At 38.0% G+C, this 14766-nt stretch overlaps 1 protein-coding gene across 1 annotated transcript in view; it reads right to left on the reverse strand.

The window, feature by feature from the left end:
- The window catches only part of LOC109486554 (ly6/PLAUR domain-containing protein 6-like), a 29872-nt gene extending 18099 nt beyond the window's left edge, over window positions 1-11773 (reverse strand). Inside the window, exon 1 of the mRNA XM_019790396.1 lies at window positions 11757-11773. The gene's annotated coding sequence lies outside the window, so the exon portion shown is untranslated. The remainder of the gene's footprint in view (window positions 1-11756) is intronic.
- Window positions 11774-14766: the final 2993 nt, after the last annotated feature.

Raw genomic sequence — 14766 nt, forward strand, 5'->3', positions numbered from 1 at the left:
TCCTTAAGATAATTGCAAGGAAAACTATTAAAAGACACTGTTAATATGTTGAAAAAGGCACACTTCTCGGCTTAGAGATAAGCATTCTTCCGACTCACGATAAACAAACAAGAAAGCAATTTGCAAACAGGAGACTGGGTTTTAAGGATTCCTAAGGACCTAACCTAGAATTCTCAGATCTGAATTGATATCGATAGTAAATGCTGACTAGTCCATACCAACTCAACATGGAGATACATTAAAGGCCATTAAAGTTGACTGTAAACTGCACTGTATTTACATGAACATTGACAAACTGGCTGAACATAATACTCATGAAGTCAGTCACTTTTAAGTTTTACAGTCTCAAAGACACTTATATATCGTATGACCCACACTGACCTAAGTGACCAGAGAAACAGAAATAATTGGGATTAAGTAAACAGTCCTGCTGGGGTGGTCAGTACAAGGTTTTTTAAAAAATGCTCCACCTCTTACAACTACATGTATAGCCATGGATAAATACTGTGGCTTAGAGTCAAGATAGCTGTTGCCAAGGGACTGTCACTACAATTTATCGAACACAACCTTTCAAGAGACTTGGTCAAAATTTTCTCTCATTCTGATAGAAGAAAAAGGTCTGAATAACCAAAAGATGTTCAAATTTGACAAAGTTTTGGATACATTTCTGTAACTTGATATACATGTCCCCCTCCAACATCAGAAACAATTGATACCTGTGTATAAAACCTGCTGGTTCGACATGTAGTACAATCAGTCTTCCTGATCTTCGCACGCGAAGAAAAGCCAGGATCTTTCTGGGAAATAGAAGAAACCTCACCTGTGTAGATTACCAGTATTGAGATTAAAACTTTTAGGCCACTGATCAATGATACTTTTGTAAAAAGAAAACGGTTAATGTTACAGTCCTAAAGATCTGAATGTGTTCAAAACTCTAAGTCACCTCCTCACCTGTTATTGTAGACTTACAGAAGGAAAACTTGCCAGCCGAACTGGGTGGCTCTAATCTCAGTTATCTTCAAATGTCTGCCTCTATTATAATAAGGGAGGGTAGCAAAAGGGTTTCCTGCAAGATCAACACATTATAACTTCTCAAAATAAATACAAGTAGTACTCTCCAGCATAATATTCTCTACAAAAATCAATTATTTGTTTTGCCTGAGGAAAACAAGTTTTTGTACATCTGTCACAGTTCGTTGAAAGAATCGGGTATACTATATCCCCCTTTGAGAGCCTCCTGGGGACACATGTCTGGCAGAGCTCATCACCACCTGCTGATGTTGAAGGGTCTGACAGACATGACCATCTCCAGCACACAGAACTAATTCATTATCACTCCCATCACCCAGGGAGACCAGGGCATGGCATTAGGACAGCCAGGGGACTGTCTGCTAGAGTCCTACATGTGAGAATCCCACTATCCTTGACTTTGGGATCTGCAGCTGTAAGTACATTTCAAGAAAACTTAAGGAGCTTATCAAAAAAGTGAAGAAAGGAAAGACCCATGCTGAAAGCAAGGAGTTGAGCAAAATGCAATACATGACAGAAACTAGCACTGCAAGTTTAACTCTAAGGTCTGTAACTGAAAATTGGTTGTGTTACGAGAGTCTGTGATTGCTTTTTGAAGAATTCCACTTGACATCATTATTCTCCCATTCTGTGAGCAATATAACAAGTTTGCCAGCATGTATGGCAAGATATAGCTTTACTAGATTTTCAGACTAAAATCAAGGAACCTTGCTAAAATCTATCTCTCAGCGTTTCACATAAACCTAGACAGAAACCAGTTCTTTCCAGCACAGTCCGTCAGATCTAATCATCAAACCCTTATATTGGAGTAACCACATCATTTGTACTACCAACAGGTGCCTCACCATTTCCCTTTCCTCTTCCCTGTCCTGTTACTCTTCACATGTCACGTCTTCAAGTTCTGTTTTCCTCACTCGCGGCCTACATCTGGAAGTTCTCTCTATCTCCTACTGCTTCAAGTTGACTGCAGCCGTTTTTGATCTGTTAGAAGAAACAGTCTGTCCCAATAACCCACTCCGCTGGGTTTCTTGGGAACTGACCACACAAGGTGGCTGCTTCAAAGCCTTCTTATATTTTACAAAGAGTCTGCTTTTCCCATAATGGTCTCCTGATGATGCAATGATTTTACTGTCGTCCAAAGTGATTTTCTAGGTCCATTTTTTGGCCTGCATGCCCTTGTACCATACTTATACATAGAGTGTAACCAGTCATTTTTTACTCCAGGTAGCTGGGCCACTCGATTTTGATGAAGAGCATAATCAGTATATTTTACACCCAAAGAAGCATAAAATTATAAAATCAAGCCTTTCAAATTGAACATACATGCATAGCCACTACCTTCCTGAATTTACGCCCCTTTTAATGTAGATTAGGAAATCAAACTTTTGTGCAAAATGCTTGATATGTACAAGGAGATTTCCATATAACCTCCTTGGTATATAGCCCACCTTAACAGAACTTTACAACAGAAAAGAATCTAAACACCATTTTGGCAAGCCAGTGGATGGATCCTAGCCTCCACTAGGCCTTTCTACGGGAATACGGATCGTAGAATTCGGCAAAAAGGAGAGTAAAATTGTAAAATTGACCAGGGGAGTCCAGCCGCGGAAGGTCGTTTCTTTCCCTCCGGCCAGTCAAACCTCAAGGCAGCCAAACTCCCCTGGCAAATATTCTCCTATATATAGCCAGCATTGTTAGTCTTGTAGAGACTAGATAGATCCATGGTATATCCTCAGGCCCTCAGCAGGATGGTCTGAGATAACACTAAATCCAGAACTGACCTGCATACCTGCACAGTGAGACCAACTGTGAACAATGGGAGATCATCAGCAGGTGTGTTACAGAGTCAGCATGGAACCTGTCTGTTGATATCCGATGATTTGTACCTGTTTGTGTATTAAGGGCCTGCATGCCTTTTTTGTAAGGCGTTATCTGTTGGAAGGGCCCCAGAAGAGTCTCCAAGCAGAGATTTGGGTTTTGGAAGTTGGGTTGGGTGAAAAAAAATTCCAGTGCAAAAAACTGCAATAAAAAAGCCTAAAAACACGCCACAAATAACCCCAAACCTCTGTTTGGAGAGTAGCGTAATCAGACCTTTTTAGTCTTCATAATCTGTAGGCAGCCGCCCAAAATCATTGCAATCAGTACATTAGCCGTAAGGCCATGTTGATTTGAATATATGGATGACATCCTCCAGGAGCCCCAAAACTGATGCGCGCGTGCGAATAAAAAAAAAGTTTTGCAAAAAAAAAAAGTTATTTTCATTATGAAATCTACGTGGTCATGAGGGTTGAGCAAATGGCACAGAATATGGTTTGCGAATAATCTAGTCTTCAAGTTCATTTCTTTACAATTTCGTCTTTTTTCGTTTGAATTTGGCATTCTACGACATTGGTATAGTTTTTATTAATTTTTTTGTAACTTATGGTATAATTTTGCTCATTTTGCAACTGTTTTGTACGATTTACAGTATGGTTGAAAACTTTTTTTTTTGTTAACGGCCGAAAATTCATGCGCGCGCGGATGTCATCCATATAATCAAATCAACATGGCCTAACGTGTAATTGTTTGTAACCAGCTCTGAGAATTTAACGTACCATTCGTAAATGGTGGCGAAAATTCTGCACAGTTCATTATCACTACCCCCCCCCCCATGAAGGCCCTCTTATAAACTAAACCCCTGGGTGCAAATTGCACAAGCATGAGAATCAGTTTTATGGCTTGATGATCCTTGAATCCACTTGCACTGCAAAAGATTGTGGTTTACCCTAATCTCAAACTAATCCCACCAACACCTCCTATTACCACAGATGTAGAAAATCTGGACATCCCCCATGGTCGCTTGTTTTTCTGCTGCCCACCATGCTGCATTCTGTAGGGTAACAGCTAACACGTGTTGCCTGAGACTTAACGTCCAAAGAAATTCTTTCTTTCTAAACTAAAGGGATCGCCCGTATCCAGTACTAATTAGTCAAACCAACTTGATCGAGGAATTCCTTTCTTTGATCGCGGTCTGTCCTCTGAGGAGAAGAAATTCTTCTGGGCATTACTTGTATGTGATGTGAAGATTGATTTTGGTTCATAATGTATGTGGCAGAATAAAATCTTCAGATCTAGACATGCTTCAACCTCGATAGTAGCGATAATAGTTTTCAGGTAGTAACATACAGTGGAACATAAAGGTACGGTTGGATATGTCTATTCAGACCAATTTGTAATCAGAATAGGTTCAAATACTAATTATTTTCATCCTTTCTTGGCAAAATTAAAGCTGTTACTTAATTTCAGCAAAATGGTGCCATTCCCAATGGTCCCAACCTATTATTAGAATACTCTGTCTAAAAGGCATACAATTTTTTATTTTATTGCCGTTTCTTAGGCAATATGTTGGGATATTGATACAGTAATAACACAAATGTAAAAATGTTGCATGTAAGCAATTCTGGTTAAGTTATAAGATGTTTGATTCTTAAAGAATTACATGGAAAAACACACAAATAATCAAGCCCAAGCCTTACAAATAGAACACATTTTATCTTGCTTTCATCGTGCCTTGCTCTGATTCAGGTAATATTGCAGAGATACCATCTGTATGTGGTGAGATGGGATCAGCAAACACCCCCAGATTCTACATGCCCAATTAGCAATGCCAACCCAAACAGACATGCCAGGAAAAACCTGACCACATGTAGGAAACAGAACAGCAGGGATCCCTACAGGTCTCCTATGGTTTTCTGCTCCAGTTTTCTCAACCAACTGAGCAACTAATATAGCCTGGGTACCATCCGGATTTTGCTCCGCTTCACTAGAAATCCAAAGGTTACTTTTGCCCCGCTATATATGCTTGAAACTGGGATTTCTAGCATAGTGGAGGAAAATTCAGATGGTACCCAGGCTAAGCAACTCAGCCCACAAGGTATAACTTATTGCACACACACAAAGCATTTTTCCCAGCCTGTAAAACATGTATTAATTAAGGGGATACAGAAATCTTGGAGGATTGATGTAAAAAAAAAGCAGAGCAAGAGATTTAAGAATCATCAAGCATTGAAATTTGTTCCTCTTACATTATTTTGCCTGGGTAGGCTGGTTTCTCAAGAAAGACAGTGGGAAAAGAACAAAGATTAGGTTTGTAGCATTTGTTTCATTTGATCATTCGATAACATTGCAGACAAGCCCTCAGGAGTCATTATATTGGGCAGGTAGACTCTAAGTATTAAATTTTTAGGAGAGAATAAAACACAACTTTTAACTAAAATTTCAAAGGGAGTTGGTAGATTGTAAGAAAGTCACCTTTGTAACCTAGGTACCAGCATCTTGAATTTCTTTTCAGGACATTCCATATTAACAATTGTAATACATGTACTAGGAAATACACAAGCCAAGCCTGGTAGCATAATATAACGTTACACGTAGCACAAGTTACAGGTACAGTAGCTGATGGCATGCCAACCAAAAGAAATCATTGAAAAGATCCTGCAAAAAATGTCTACTTACCAGATGTAGGTAAATTCTGAACCAGCCAGTGCACTCATAGTATGCTCTCCAAGAGGCTCAGCATTCATTGTGTTCAACACCACATCCAGAGACTGTTGGGGTTTGGTAGGGCTTTGGGCCATACCATTCAAACATGGTGATGGGGAGTCAAATGCAGTCTCCAACTAAATGTTATCTGGTATTTTATGAAAGCGTAAGCACTTTTGTTTCAGACACCTTCTCATGGTTGGCAAAATCTTCAATCTTAGTTGATTATAGTCACTAATGATCATGACCTGTTACCACTAACCAGTGAAAGCAGCATTCTGTTTCATATATTATGTTAGAAGATGATTGGTGTTGACCATTGGAGTGCAAGTGATCCAACGTGAACTAAAAGGATCTGAAAGCACACGGGTTAATGAACTGTTTGCTTCAGCCTAATGTTCAAATCCAAGCCTTTTAAATATCTTAAATTTCAAACTTTGATCTTAAAAATGATACAGTACACCGAATGATATATACTTGGCTAGAACAATAAGGAAATTTTATTTTTTATGACCTTTGTGATGTGATTTATAACATTGAAACAGTTCAACAAAAGATCATGAGCAAGATGATTAAACATTTGATAATGTGGCCACACTTATCCATGAGGGCCTGCAAGGGGGAGTAGTGATTACGAATTACACAAAATTTTTGCCGCCTATTACGAATTACGTTAAAGTCTCAGAGCTGATTACGACTTTACGATTTGCGGCTAATGTCCAATTACGAATTACGTTGATTTTTGCGGAGGCTGCCTACGAATTACGAAGTCTAAAACGGCCTGATTATGCCTTACGAAAAAGGGCTTGCAGGCCCTCATCCATGTGTTACCAACCCAAAAAAAAGGCCTGGGTCTGACTTCTAACTCAAGACAAGACCAAAGGCTTTGCACGCAGCAGATCAAAGCGAACGCGTGCATTTGTACCACACTCTGGATTAAACTCAAAGCCGGGGACCACATCTGGAAACATACACTAGGGAAGAAAACCCACCAAAGCCACAATTTTCTCTGTCTCGGTATGTGACCTGCAAATAGGACAGGATTTACACTGTAGATTCTTGTCAGCTTTTAAAAACAAGCCTGCTTCTCTGCAAAAAAAAAAGTACACCCACAACTAGATGCTTGGATACGTCTAGATGCTTGCTTTGAAGCTGGAGTCAACTTGAATTTTTTACTGCACCTGTTCCAATGGGAGGGCTGCAAGAACAATTTGAAAACACTTTCTATGAAATAAATTTATTTTGTCGTTTTATCCTGTAGACTTCATCTCTTGGAATTAAGGGCATACAAAACTGACAGGTGTAGAAACTTCAATGGAAGGACAGTAAAATCTGAAGGGTATTTACTCCAATATTTTTAGGAATACGTGAGTCGAGAATATGTCAGAAAAATGCTTTGAATAATATTCTTTTGAGTAATGCTTGCCCAACATCTGTGCTTTTAGATTTAAAAAAAATGAGTCAATAAAAAGAGGCAATAAAAAGAAGCCCAATTTTTAAAATGATTGGAACATTAAAGGAGAAGGAAAGTGCATTCCAATGGTTGTTTAGGAATACATGTACATTTGTACATGAGTATATTATATAAATGCTTTGAATGATATTCTTTTAAGTAATGCTTGCCCAACAATTGTGCTTTTAAAGTAGTCAGCAGGCAATAAAAAGAAGTCCTCTTTTTAAAATGATGGAAACTTTTAAAAAGTTGAAAGAAAGTGCACTGTACTGTTCTCATTATGTTCGGTTTCCCCTCTAGAAATCACAGGTCTTAGTCCTGTTTGCAAAACAGCAGGAAACGTCCACTTCTAATTGCACATTTTTCTCTTCAACTTCAGAGCCATGGGTTTAAAATGCCTGGGCCAGTGCCAGCCTTGTTAGCAGGCCTGATTGTCTGCATCACCCACATTCTTCAGAAAACGCAGAGCAGAAATGGCATATTAGATGTCTGTCAAACTCAATCAACCATGTTTTCCTGCCACAGAATAAAAATCGCTTTCCTTCTAATCAGTAATACCAGTCATATTCATTTTCAAGACTTTGGTGGATTTTTTAAAGGTATATTTTGTACTTTTCACATCACAGAAGCATATCTAGGATGCAAATATTGTTTAAAACTAAAAGGAACTGCTGGAAGTCACACGGTTTAATACTTAAGCTGCCAATTTTAAAATTAATCTCTAATTGCGTGAATTCTGATGCTAGGTCCCCAAGAAGTCATGGCAACAGATACCAAGATTAAGAATAAAATAACCCCTTGGGCTGTTTTGGTAAAGGCAAGGTATCAGAACTCTCTGTTTTTCTAGTACTTCAAAGGAATTCCTCCCGCAATGTTTTATTTCCCTTCAGGGATCTGTTACAAAGGACATATTCCAGGTAAGCTCACATCAAAGACCCTGATCAAGATATGCAAATGTATGCAGCAAGAATCAAGCAGCAGATTTATTTTCTTAGAGTATGGATCAACTATAAGGTATCCAGAGTAAAAACAACAGAACCTCAATCATTTTTTGTTTATATACCTCTTCTGATATTGTCTTCCTTCATTTATGTGCTATACACAACAATGAAATATTTCATTAGCTGAATGATGAAATAAAAGATGAATTATTTCATCATTTTGTGAATAATCTTGAACACATTCTATACTTGTATATCATTTTCGTATTGTGTATTTTTTTATATTTCACTTTTCCCATTTTGGAAAAAGTCAGATTGAATTGAAGTTAAGCATGTTTCTTAGCTGCTCTCTTGTTGTGGTTAGCTCATACGAGACTGCAAAGTTTTAAACTAACTAAGTTTGAAAAGGAATTTGACATGAAGGCAGTGTCATGGCCACAGCATAGCTGGGGTTTCCTTTTGAAGGAAGCAAGAGTCTTGCCGGGGGAAATGAGTCCCAGCAGTCTAGAGTAAGACATAAACTTTTTTTCTTCCTAGGATGTCAGGTGCTTAGCCTGTTTCCTTTTGATCCACACAATACAAACTAGTGCAAAAATTTACTTTGGTTTATTCCTGACAGCCATGTCCCAAACACAAAGTACTAGTACCAAACTAGCTGATTTGAACAGTTGAAAGAGGAATGTCAGACGACTCGGACCATTACCAACTCGGCCCAGACAACTCGGCTTACAAATACATGCTATTTCTACTAAAGTAATTGGTACAACAGTCACATAATTATCGCCATGAAACAAAGTAAGAATGTACTAAAACATTGTGAACAAATGAATCCGTAGCTAGTATCGTGTGGTAGGCACATCGATGAGCAAAGTCTTCGTTCTCCGGTACACTGAATGACTAGACTTTTTTGGATCCTGTTTCATAGCCAAACAATTCAATAGTCGACCAGGGCGGTGGGCCGAGTTGACCAAATTTGCAATGGGCCGAGTTGGTAATGGTCCGAGTCGTCCTGATTCCTTGAAAGATGGTTGCGATGTTGGATCTGATCTGGTTTATGCCATATGACAGCACATAAATCATCAACTTCCAAACTGAAATTTCTTCTACATGAGGGTCCTACATGTAAATAATGATTTGTTGAACACTTCAACAGTTGCTCTCATATTGTGGACGGATGTCGAACACTCTCATGGTAAATTTTTCCTCTTCGTTGTGTTGATAAATCTTGAGTAAAGATTGGTTATAGTGCCATCAAGTGAAATTTTGCCAGGCACTTGTACCAACCTTGTCCTGAAACAGTGTGGTACAACCTACACAGTTGCTCTCACATTGTGGACATGAATCCAACACTTTCATGGTAAATTTTTCCTCTTCATTGTGTTAAAAAAAATCTTGAGTAAAGATTGGTTATAGTGCCATCAAGTGAACTTTTGCCAGGCACTTGTACCAACCTTGCCTGAAACAAAGATGGAGTGGTACAACTTACACAGTTGCTCTCACATTGTGGACAAGATTCCAACACTTTCATGGTAAATCTTGTCACTTTATTGTGTTGAAAAACTTGAGTGAAGACTTACATCTCTGTGACAGTGCATCAAATGGAATGTAGCCAGGCACTTGTACCAACCTTGTCCTGAAACAAAGAGGAGGTGTAAACCACACAAGCGAAGTCTGGTAATCATCACTACCACTCCCACAAGTCTTGAACCTGTCAATTTACCTATTTCCTAACTTTCTGACAAGGACACTTGTGCTCAAAAATAGATCTTAATGCCTTTACCTCATTAAATTCTGGCAGGAGCAACCTAACAATTGCAATTTGTAATGATATATGGCACAAACTATGCATATTTGCAATTTTTGACTTGGTATTTGATTCTGACAAGTGCCAAACTGTATTTTCTGAAACACTTTCAAGGGCTGGAAAAATTCATACATTTCAAACTCTATGATATCTTGACAAACAGTTATTGCCATGAGACAAGTTTAGAAAACTTGAAGGTCTATTCCTGCATTTTGTTGGACTTTGTTGTTGTAAAAAAATTATTATGAAACTTTAGCAACTTGTATTGACGTCTTTTAAAAGGACTTAATTGGATAGATAAAGGGCTGGACTGAAGAGGAAATACAGTTCAAAGAGAAATGTGTTGAAACTGCTTCCATGGATTCTTTTCAATAATCTTGTACTATGTCACAGCTTGTATTACACTTTCCTATTTGTCCTGAATGTCAGAAAGAGGATACTGAGCAAATTCCAATTCTCTTTTCGTTCTACTTTTTACGCTACATTGTACATACCCTAACTCATGATCAGCTGATAAAACTGAGTTTGAGCAACCTATTGGATAATGACCAACAAGTTTTGTCACATGCCGAGGGCTAAAACTTCCAGCCTGACTCATTTCTGTTTCAGCTCTGTCGTTTTTTTCTAGTTCTGAGGTGAGCTATGTTCATCATCACCTGCAATAGCACACGTATCCATTCTCTACACAGGGCCATTCTAATCAACTTTAGGTCTGACCGTGTCTGGGAATTTGCTAACAAGATGTCTGATACTGGAACCGCAAACTGGTCCTGGAGTTTTTCTGGTGAAACTGTACCTGATGGAGAAAATTGCTCTGACACTCTGCTTGCTCTGGGCCTGTCAACACAGCACCATAATCACGAGGAAAGAGATTATCCACAGCCAAAGGGATAACAGAGAACAGCTAATCTCTAATGACCGCTGATATTGGAATGTATAGTACATGTATACTGCATTTTGTTAAGGATTTTTTTTGCAATTTCTGTTTGATGACTGATTTCTAGACCAAGTTTGAACTGCAAGTTCCAACACTTACCCAACTTTTCGACTGTACAACTCCTCTGTCAAGTCTTTGTCAGATGACTGATTTTGTTTGATAAAACTTACTTTCTGGTGGTGACCTTATTTTGTATTCTCTTCAATATGATGATGATACTTGACTAAGTATTAATTTTCTTCAACCCGATTAACAGTTAACAAACAGTAATAATGTGAGCATCTATTCCTTCTTTCCAACATGGTTGCCTTCAATCAACAGAGCACTAGAAGTTAATTCTTCAAGGAATCACAACTTGATTCGCCTGGAAGGCAACACATGCTCATTAGTTCTGACTGACATTCTAATCAAGAACTTTAAAGCCTGAGACATATACACTGGACTCATCTAGACATGACAAAGGTAAAGGAGAAAAGATCTGTTTTGACAGGATCATTATCTGATGCTTAGCATAAGGATCAAAGTTGTTCATACAAATTGCAGTAGGTCGGGGTTATCTTCTTAAAGCTAGATCTATGTTCAAGGTTGCTCTTTCCTAGATGTAGGTTCAAGACTAAGAAAAAATGGCAAGTGGAAAGAAGTTTTCTTTGGATTTCTTGAAGGTAAAGATAAAGTTGTCTGTGGTATCAAGTTTTTTCCTTAAAGATGCAGAGTTATAGAACAAATAGAAGCTCAGAATATATCCTTTCCTCTGCGTCAGACACACATTCAGTGTGCTTCAGCCAGTGTCCAATCGGCTTTCCATCATTTGACTGCCAAAAGTTTTGTCCAATCTGTCATCTTTTATGGACAAAAATTGGCATGTAAAGATATTGTTAATAATGTCATTAAACTAGTTCAGCTTAGCTTACCATCAAAATTTTCCCCTTTAAAATGCGGGAAAAAAGTGTTTCAGACGGTCAAGATTTCAAAAACCTTCTGCAATACACTGCATACATTGTCCTTGATGGAGCCAATTGCAACAGATGAGAATGCCACCCATACCCATACCCATATGATAAAGATACTCACCTAAGGAAGTTTCTGTCCTTGAGACATATCTCTAGAGATCTCAAGTATCCTGACAGACCTACACGAGAGCACGAACTAATCAGTACCATTCCCAGGGATGCACCAGACAGGAAATAGGTCTGTCTCAGATGAAGATGTTTAGGACAGAGGCCCTTGGAGAGCTCCAGTTCATCTAGTTGCAAAGATTTGTTTTCACATCTTTGAGAAAACAATGTGCCAGAATGTTTTACAGATGTTTCAAGCTTAGATGATTAGAATCTACTATTCAGATTGTGATGGTCACACAAAAATCATCTTGGGTGCAAGATATATAATCATATTTTTAGTATTGAGAAGAAAGCGTGTATATTGCATACACAAGAAACATACTTTTTCTTCAAATCTACAATTACTTGGATTGTGAAGGTGTAGTTTACAATTACGGTCATATTATCTTCAAGGACTTTTGAAATACTATAATCCATAAAGGAACATCCATAACTGAAACATTAGACCTTAGTCATGAAGAGAGAAGACTGACAGTCAAATAGAAAAAATACGATCACATTTTGACCCTGCCATGAGGTCAATGAGAGCAGGCACTTCATGCTAGGCTGGGTCTGTTCCTAATGCATTTTCAATGTCAAATTACCAAAACAGACCTCTGGCTCTTTAAAAACTCAGCGTGAAGTTTGATTTCTGTGTATATGAAGTGACCCAGGGGCTGACTATGATGTAAACAACAGATATGGTACCTGACAAGGTCTGTGATTATAGCATTGAATACATCACTTGGTTGGTTGCAACAGCACTTGATTGCAATCTAATTTTGTTATGATATACTATTATTAGGCCACACCAATTTAATTTCTTGGTTAACGGATTTGCCCGCTTCATTTTTTTCTGATTTGCAAATAAAAATAAAAATTCAGAATCAAGTGCAAAATGCTCATATTTTGCCCTGAACAGTTGAAAATAGTCCTTTTCTTCCTAGTTGTTACAGTTATTTTATCTTTCAATGCAGTGGTATCATTAAAAGTTCAAAATTCATTGTTTAAATTTTGAACCAGCCTGGTATGTTGACTTCATGGCTCCTATCGTACAATTTAGGGCCATCCGCCCGACAGGGACGACGGATGATGATGAGGCCTGTTTTTAGTTTTTTTTTTTTTTCGCCCGCCCGCTCCATAATTTTTCTAGGAAAATCTGTTAACCAAGAAATTAAATTGGTGTGGCCTTATGTTCTTTGATGTATCTGGACTTGTGCATCTAAATAGAAACACTATTTCCATACACAACAGAAACATGACTTTATTGCTGTGGATAGACATTTAATACCAGTCAAAAATTCAAGACAGCTTTGACCATATGCTGTAAACACTGAAGAAATATCTATCCCTGAATCACATGTACATGTAAGCAATTAATCTAAAAAGAAGTTTCTTGGGTGATATCAATTCTACAACGTTGTGAACTCTTAGATTCTTATCACGAGGAGAGACAAGAAAAATAGAGGATCATAACATTTTTTTTCTGTACAACATCTTGAGACAACACTTCCACATTGGGTGTTCACCATCCTCTCTTGTAGTAAGATTTCAACATATAAAACTTGTACCTTAATCTTAAGCATACTTAAGCAGCCATTTGGCTTCCAGTTCTCGATTGGTTATTGGGTTAGGCAGTAGGAAGAATTAACACATCCAGCAACACAATAAGAATTGATGTGGTGTAGAAGCATGTTGTTGTACAGTAACTATAAAGTTAACTTACATGTAACAAAATGAGTTGTTTTCCCTTCTTTTGCATGCGGCTATTCCGAGATCAGGGTGCGCCAATGGCATCGTGCATCGTTATGTCAATCTTATTCTGTATATATCGCATTCTGTTGACATTTATCAAACTTGTTATACTAGTACAGTTATTTTCCAGACAATCAGGAAGAGATTTGGTGTTAAGATGTTTAAAACTTATGCTATGGCCAATTTAAGACCAGAAATTGGCATAAAATCTATGTTATGCTGTTGCACTTGAAAAATGCCAGTTTTTAAAATATGCTTTTAAGTAATTTGGGAACAAAAAAATGGAATGAAAAGATTTGCAATATGTTCAGACATGCTCAGTCTGATATTTTTTGCAAAAAACCTGATGATGATTGGAAATTTCTCTTTTCTAGAGCGTATTTATCAATATGTTGTACACGTTATGTAAAATTCATAAATTAACACATTGCAATTAACTTATCTCCCTGTACTAAAAAAGATGGTGATAGAACTGGCCATTTTGCATGTTATGCAAGGTACATCCATATATGACACAAAACATGTGTTTTTATGTTGCTTGTCCTTTGGGTTAATATGGCTGATGGCTTACAGTTACCTGTCTTTTTGTCCGAGAAAATGTGTAGTGTCCGTTGCTCGGTAATAACTTAAAATAGAAAAGCTGTGGGTGCATATGATTTCAGGTTTTGAAACAGCTGAAGATGCTGACTTAAAACACAGTAGCTATTTCAGTCTATTGCTGTAATTATATGAAATAATGTCAAAAAACCTCAAGGGTGTAGTGTCCGTTGCCATGTAGTGTCCGTTGCCAAGTATACCATATAGGTACATTAATTACATTTTGTTGCAATTTTGAAGTAATTTTGTCATTTATGTTACTTCTGTAGCATTTTGTCAACCCATAAATGACAGGTCTTGCAAGATTTGGTGTTCTTGTCATGTACTTGAGTGGCCAGATGTGGCCGGCAACGGACACTACAGCTTAGCTGTAATGTCCGTTGCCGGCCACATCTGAAATGAATGGGCTAAGTTTGGAAGAGCACAACTTTTGAACCAAACGTCTCTATCCAAAAATTTAAAAAGTGCAATGTATGGCAACACCTCTAGTGCGATTTTCTGCACTGAAAGTAGAAAAATATAAAACTTGAAAAATTGGCCCAAGTGCAACCCTTTGGCGCACCCTGATCTCGGAATAGCCGCTTGTTCAGCACACAACCTCTGTATGTAGGTTGGACAGTTTTTCCATTGAC

This window comes from Branchiostoma belcheri, unplaced genomic scaffold (assembly GCF_001625305.1).
Source record: "Branchiostoma belcheri isolate BF01 breed outbred unplaced genomic scaffold, Haploidv18h27 scaffold81, whole genome shotgun sequence".
Lineage (NCBI taxonomy): Eukaryota > Metazoa > Chordata > Leptocardii > Amphioxiformes > Branchiostomatidae > Branchiostoma > Branchiostoma belcheri.